This window comes from Pseudochaenichthys georgianus, chromosome 23, assembly GCF_902827115.2.
Source record: "Pseudochaenichthys georgianus chromosome 23, fPseGeo1.2, whole genome shotgun sequence".
Lineage (NCBI taxonomy): Eukaryota > Metazoa > Chordata > Actinopteri > Perciformes > Channichthyidae > Pseudochaenichthys > Pseudochaenichthys georgianus.
Window position 1 is genome coordinate 5,498,065 of NC_047525.1, and position 5,536 is coordinate 5,503,600.

The 5,536-nt window shown below is 42.8% G+C and overlaps 1 long non-coding RNA gene across 1 annotated transcript; it reads right to left on the reverse strand.

The window, feature by feature from the left end:
* Positions 1-1,425: 1,425 nt before the first annotated feature.
* On the reverse strand, positions 1,426-2,336 carry LOC139432987 (uncharacterized). The gene is made up of 3 exons (XR_011642556.1): positions 2,215-2,336; positions 1,810-1,900; positions 1,426-1,585 (listed from the first exon to the last, which is right to left on the reverse strand). It is a non-coding gene; the product is annotated as an uncharacterized lncRNA (long non-coding RNA).
* Between the last annotated feature and the right edge of the window lie 3,200 nt (positions 2,337-5,536).

A 5,536-nucleotide genomic window follows, 5' to 3' on the forward strand; every position in this document is an offset into this window, starting at 1 on the left:
ACCAAATGTCTTCGCCAAAAATAGCCGATCTAGCTGCCATTTTTGGATAATGTCCCTGCCACCCCCCCAAGAATATGGATGCTGGGTTCAAGTGATTAAAGAATAACATTTCCCTTTAGATATGCAGAGGGACTTACAGGCTTATGATCGATGAAGGCCAACTTAGACTCCTCGATAGTGTACCGGAACACTTTTCGGCCAACCCTGTAGACAGTTGGTGGAAGCAGTGTTGGTAACTGGCTCAGAGCAAGTTCCCCCATACAATCTGTAGGAAGACAATGTTATAGGTATGTGGCATGGCATATCTGTGAATTGGTCATTTAGTAGCAAAATAAAGTCTACTGTACAATATAACAATGTATTACCGGGTGTTAATCCATCAAGCGACGAGATAAGTTTCCCTTCCCGTCTCGCCAGGTGCAGGATCTTGTCTTTAAACAAAGGGAGCCAGGTTTCGAAGAGCTTAGGCGCAGCCTCTCTATGTAGGATCTGAAATTCCTGTGCAATCTAAATGAAAAAGAAAATTCAATGTGGCAGCTGACATACTGATAAAAGATTGTTATAAACAATGCATCCACATCATATGTAAACATATACTCCTTCCTAACTTACCATGCCTGGAGTGAATAGATGTGGGAACTCTTGGCGGATCCCCTGAATGTCCCACCCGTTTTCCCTTAAAGACTTGGCCCTGTTTGATAGTTTGCAGAAAGTACAGCAGTACAAGAATGTTAAAAGGATAACACAAAAAGCCCAGAGGGCAGTTGCAGACAGGTGCTCTTGTATGGCAGTTTTGGAGGGTAAGGAGTTGCACTTTCTTGATGGCTGGTGGTAGGGTGTTCCACATTTTGGTAGCATAATAGTAAAATGCATTCATCTCCATGTTTGTGTCGATTATGGGGGGGGGGGGGGGGGGGGGGGGAGTAATGGAGCTCCCACTGGTGTTGTGCCCTTTTATTTTTGACAGGTACATGGCACTGGTCCCTTGAAAACCAGGCCCATTGCAAGTTGCTGTACTCTGTCCTCCCCTGAGCCATCCCACTATAGCATCATAATGAGCAGGGGTTAGGTCATAGGTGTGAGAGGTCTAGTAGTAGTTTGTTTTGAGAAGTCTGTAGTTCAGATTTGAATGACTTGAGGTGCAACAGTACCATGATGAGGTGCATGCATAGGCAAAATGACATTGAATGAGTGCTGCAGCTAGTGTTCTCAGTGCATTCCTACTGACCTGTACACTGCTGTATCCTGCATGTATTGCTCCACCTGGTTGAGGGGCTGCGAATTGTGTTTCAGCCATTCTTTACACTGTATGGCTTTCTTCCGATATGGTACATTCCATAAAAGTACACATAAGGATATTATCAATCTCAAATTATGTGTCGGTATTACTTAAACAAATTATTCAGTTCCAACGATTACCTGGTATGAATGTCCTACGAGTGCCAGCTTCACTACTTTGTGGTGGTGTCTGCTGCGTGCTCCGTGACCTGGCCGGTTTTCTCATCCTCTTTCTGACGTTCCGAAGCCTCTCTTCGAGGAATCCAGTGGCTGGGCGGTGGTTCCGTCCTGGGGTGAACCAGTATCCCTGTCAAGAAATGAAAGTCTTTGGTGAATAGAGATGAGGCACATTTTGATAGCGTGGCGACAACATGTGGCTGAGCCATCTAGAACAGGGTTTGTCTGTATGTCTGTCTGACAACACCGGGCATCAAACAGCACAGAAGTCCAGTACTCTGGTGCTGGGAGATGAGTTATGAGTTCAACTGACTGTTTTAGCATCAATTCCTCAATAAAATGTTAATTACTTACGAAGCCACTGCTTGTGTCCGACTCGTCCTTCAAGGAGGGAAACCCATGAATCAAAGCTGCAGCCAAGGCCTTTTTTGTCTCACTGGTAGGACTGCAAACACAGAAAAACTAAATTACTAGCAGAGTCAAATTAGATCTTAAGTATTTCTAAAACATGTGTTGCACCCCAGTATAATGGCTGTAGCATATTCTGCAGCTAATAGGCATCCTAATAAATTAAAAACACTACTGAACGTGTGTTTTGGTACATGTGTTGTGCATGTTTATGTTGGTGGTCTAGGTAAATGTGAGACTTGAAAGTAGTGTCCGGTCTTATCTTTTCCCCTGAAAGAAGATTCATATACCTTTTTCAAACCAACATAACATTCAGCAAAAACAAGAAAAACCCCCACTATTTTTAATTACCTCTCTCCAAACTTCTCCATGAGGTGAGATACCAAAATACGGACAAGGCACTTTCTTTGCGAAGGGATGATCACATCCTCATCAAGGCTCCCCAGGATCAGCTTGCCTTCAGTTGAGCCTGTGAGAATCTCGGCGGATATCCTGAGAAAATTGCAAGAAGGGACAACATCACAGATATCGTTTATTACTCTTTAGTGTTGATTAAAGAAAAAAGTGAAACCCAAGTCTTAAAAAGTGGAGCTTACAAATTGTGGAATTATATGTAGTGTTTGAGGTATCATCGCTGGTACGACAGGTGCCGTTTGGTCCTCCATGGAGGGTGGAGTTGTGGCAGTTGGTTGGACATCAGGACTTGTAGGTGGCACAGCAGGTTCAATCTAAACAGAACCCAGGTGAATGTAACAAACAGTGACAGCCACCTAGAATTGCCGGATGAGCATCAGTAATGTAAATCAGTGTACCACACCAGCAGACTCAGTAGACTGCACACAGTATGCATTGTGTGAAAGATATGCACCACGCCAAAGTTTTGATAAATTCAGAGACCTGTGTAAAGTATGGTTTATATTGACCCCTAAGAGACACAAAACCACTCAGAAACCCTTCACCCGAGTGAATGAAAAATGCGACAAGTTTGGACCATGCAGATCTGCGTCAAATTGAAAAAGATATAAAACAAACATGTAACTTCTTAACTGACAGTGACTACCCGTCTCCGTCGGGTGGAAACCGTGTATGTCCAAAATTGTTCCGTTTATAATTTTTAACATTTTAAAATTGTGAAATAGCCAATCGACAAGCTCTTGACGTTGGGAGCTTGTAGATCTATTTGTACTACTTTTGTACAACACTATGACGAATTAGTACATTTAGAAATATAAAAAACATAGTTTAAATATGGAGACACAAGGTTTCTGCCCAACAGCAACGATATGTAGACAGATTAAACAAAAAATACTTACTGTACAATTTATCACACCCATCCCAGTATTTACAGAAACATCCCAGTACTCCATCGCATGATCATCCCTGTAGTCCAAAGGCACCTTTTAAGCAGCATTTATAGCTAACCACTAAACAAATATGGCAGGAAAAAATGGACTTGTCGAGTCAAAATGCTATTTACAAAGTGTCATACTACTGTACTGGTGCCAGTAAACTGATTTTCTAAAAAAGTCTATAGCGCAGTGAAATGTATAAACTGTCATCAGTCTCGCTGAATGACTTCACTGCATGTAGGGGATGGTGATCAAGCAGCTCTCTCACATCAACAGCTGCCAAAACTTGAGTGGGAATCACACTGTATGCAAAGAAATGCCTATCAAACCATTGTGTTTCCCACTTCTGTACAACAAGTTTTATTGTTGGTGTGTGTGATGTTTGGTCTAGTACTAAAATGGACTTTATGAGACCAAATTGGGGCTCTCCATCTGGGTCATAAGACAGGAATACAGTCATGCCTGCTCGATATGCAGTTCCCTTAAAGGTAACCGAAGCTGGTTCATACAATTCACTGAAAAGGGGAATGCCTGTTAGACCACTTTCGATGTCTTTAACTCCCTCAATGTTGGCCAGAAAGGTAGTGTGCCCTGGACCAACTTCTGTATTGTGGCTCAACACAGTTCCACACAGCAAATTATAGCACTGCGCTATCTGATGGCGAAAGGCCATGGTTTTGCAAATGTTTCGGAAATTGCATGTTACATGGCTAACCCGTTTAAAAAAGTTGTGTTTCGCTTCGAATCTCATAGCCCAAAACTGAGTCAAGGGTCCGAGCTTTTGAATGGCTCTTGGGTAATGGAGCATGAAGTGGTGTTTTGGCAGCAAATAGTGAAGAGGATAGAGCTCCAGGAAGAGAGAGTGATGCTCTTCAAGGATTTTAGCTAAGTACAGTGTTGCTTCAACAGTAAGAGAAGGAGAGAAGATGAACTCCATACATAACAGTAACAGTAGGAGAAGTTTCCATTCCTTGCAATGCATGGGGACCAGGTCACCTATCATTGTCGGCAGCAACCTAAGTAGGCACCACATTTGAGCTGCTGATTGATGCATGGCGCCTTTAACCTTTTTTAGATCATCCTTACTAATTACAGAAGGTTTGTTACCCTTATCACAAAAGCCGTAGTCAAAGCTTGTGATTCTGTAGTTTAGTTTGTCAAGTGTTAGATGTTTCTGCTCAATCAGCGAAGTTAACACAAGCTTGACTTCATATGACCCTACGCCTTCCAGTATATCATGCATGATGTCAGGTGCTATGTTGTCGGTTACATGATATAAAGACAAGTCATTCAAGACACTGTCTCTATTCAGGCCTGTCTGGGAGCGGTCGGCTGTACGCAAATCTGCCTCATGACTATTGACATCACGCAATAGTGCAGGATCTGCCAGCGTCTGAGACCTCCGGGCATCCTTATGTATTCTGCAAAACCGACACATATAATTTCCAGAGAAGCTTTCAATATAGCCAAGCATGGCATTCACGCCCAAATTGTCTCCCACTACCTGGACCTCTGTAAACATTACAACACCTTGAAAGTTGGGGGTATCAACAGTGATGCCATCCCTCTCAAGACACCTGATCTCTTCCACAATAGGGCGCAGCACTGCATCAAGGCCATAGGTCTTAGCGTCATCGGATTTGTACACTGCTAAAAGGAAGTGTGACTGCAAACTTGATAGCAGGTCTGGTGGCAAGCTCTTTAGGGTGAAATATATAAATCCTAACTTGTGAACCCCAGTCTTAGACCCAAGCGGATTGACTGTCTCACAATCATCTTGGTAAATCATAAGTGGGATCGAAACCTCTTTTAATAACAGTGGATGCGTTTTACAAAACTGCCCATCAAATAAATCTTGAAGAGCATCACTCTCTCTCTGCTGCCATTCTTGCATGGCCTGTAAAACCCCAGGAATTTCAAGTAGCTTGGTTAGAAGGCGCTGCAGCGGAATACGCTGATATGAATCACGAACTGAGACTTGTCGCACAGTGCCAGTGGCAGAGGCTCTTTGCTGAACAAAGCATGCCCCCCCAGTGAAAATCTCCTCAACTGGCTGAATGAAGTTTCCTGATTTAGCAAAATACTGCATCTGTTTATAATCTGTATCAAGTCCTTTGAAAGGCTCGGCTAATTCCAAGAACTCCAGCCCAAGCTCTTCTACCTCTGGGCTTTGATCAAGACCAAAATGACGAAATAAAGACATAGTCTTTGATTCTAGTTTGCCCACAATATCACCAATTAAACTAGAGGTGTGTTGAACCATAAAGTTTAAGTTAGAGAATGTCAAAGAAGGTTTAGACCTCAGATGAGCTAAAAAAAGTGCT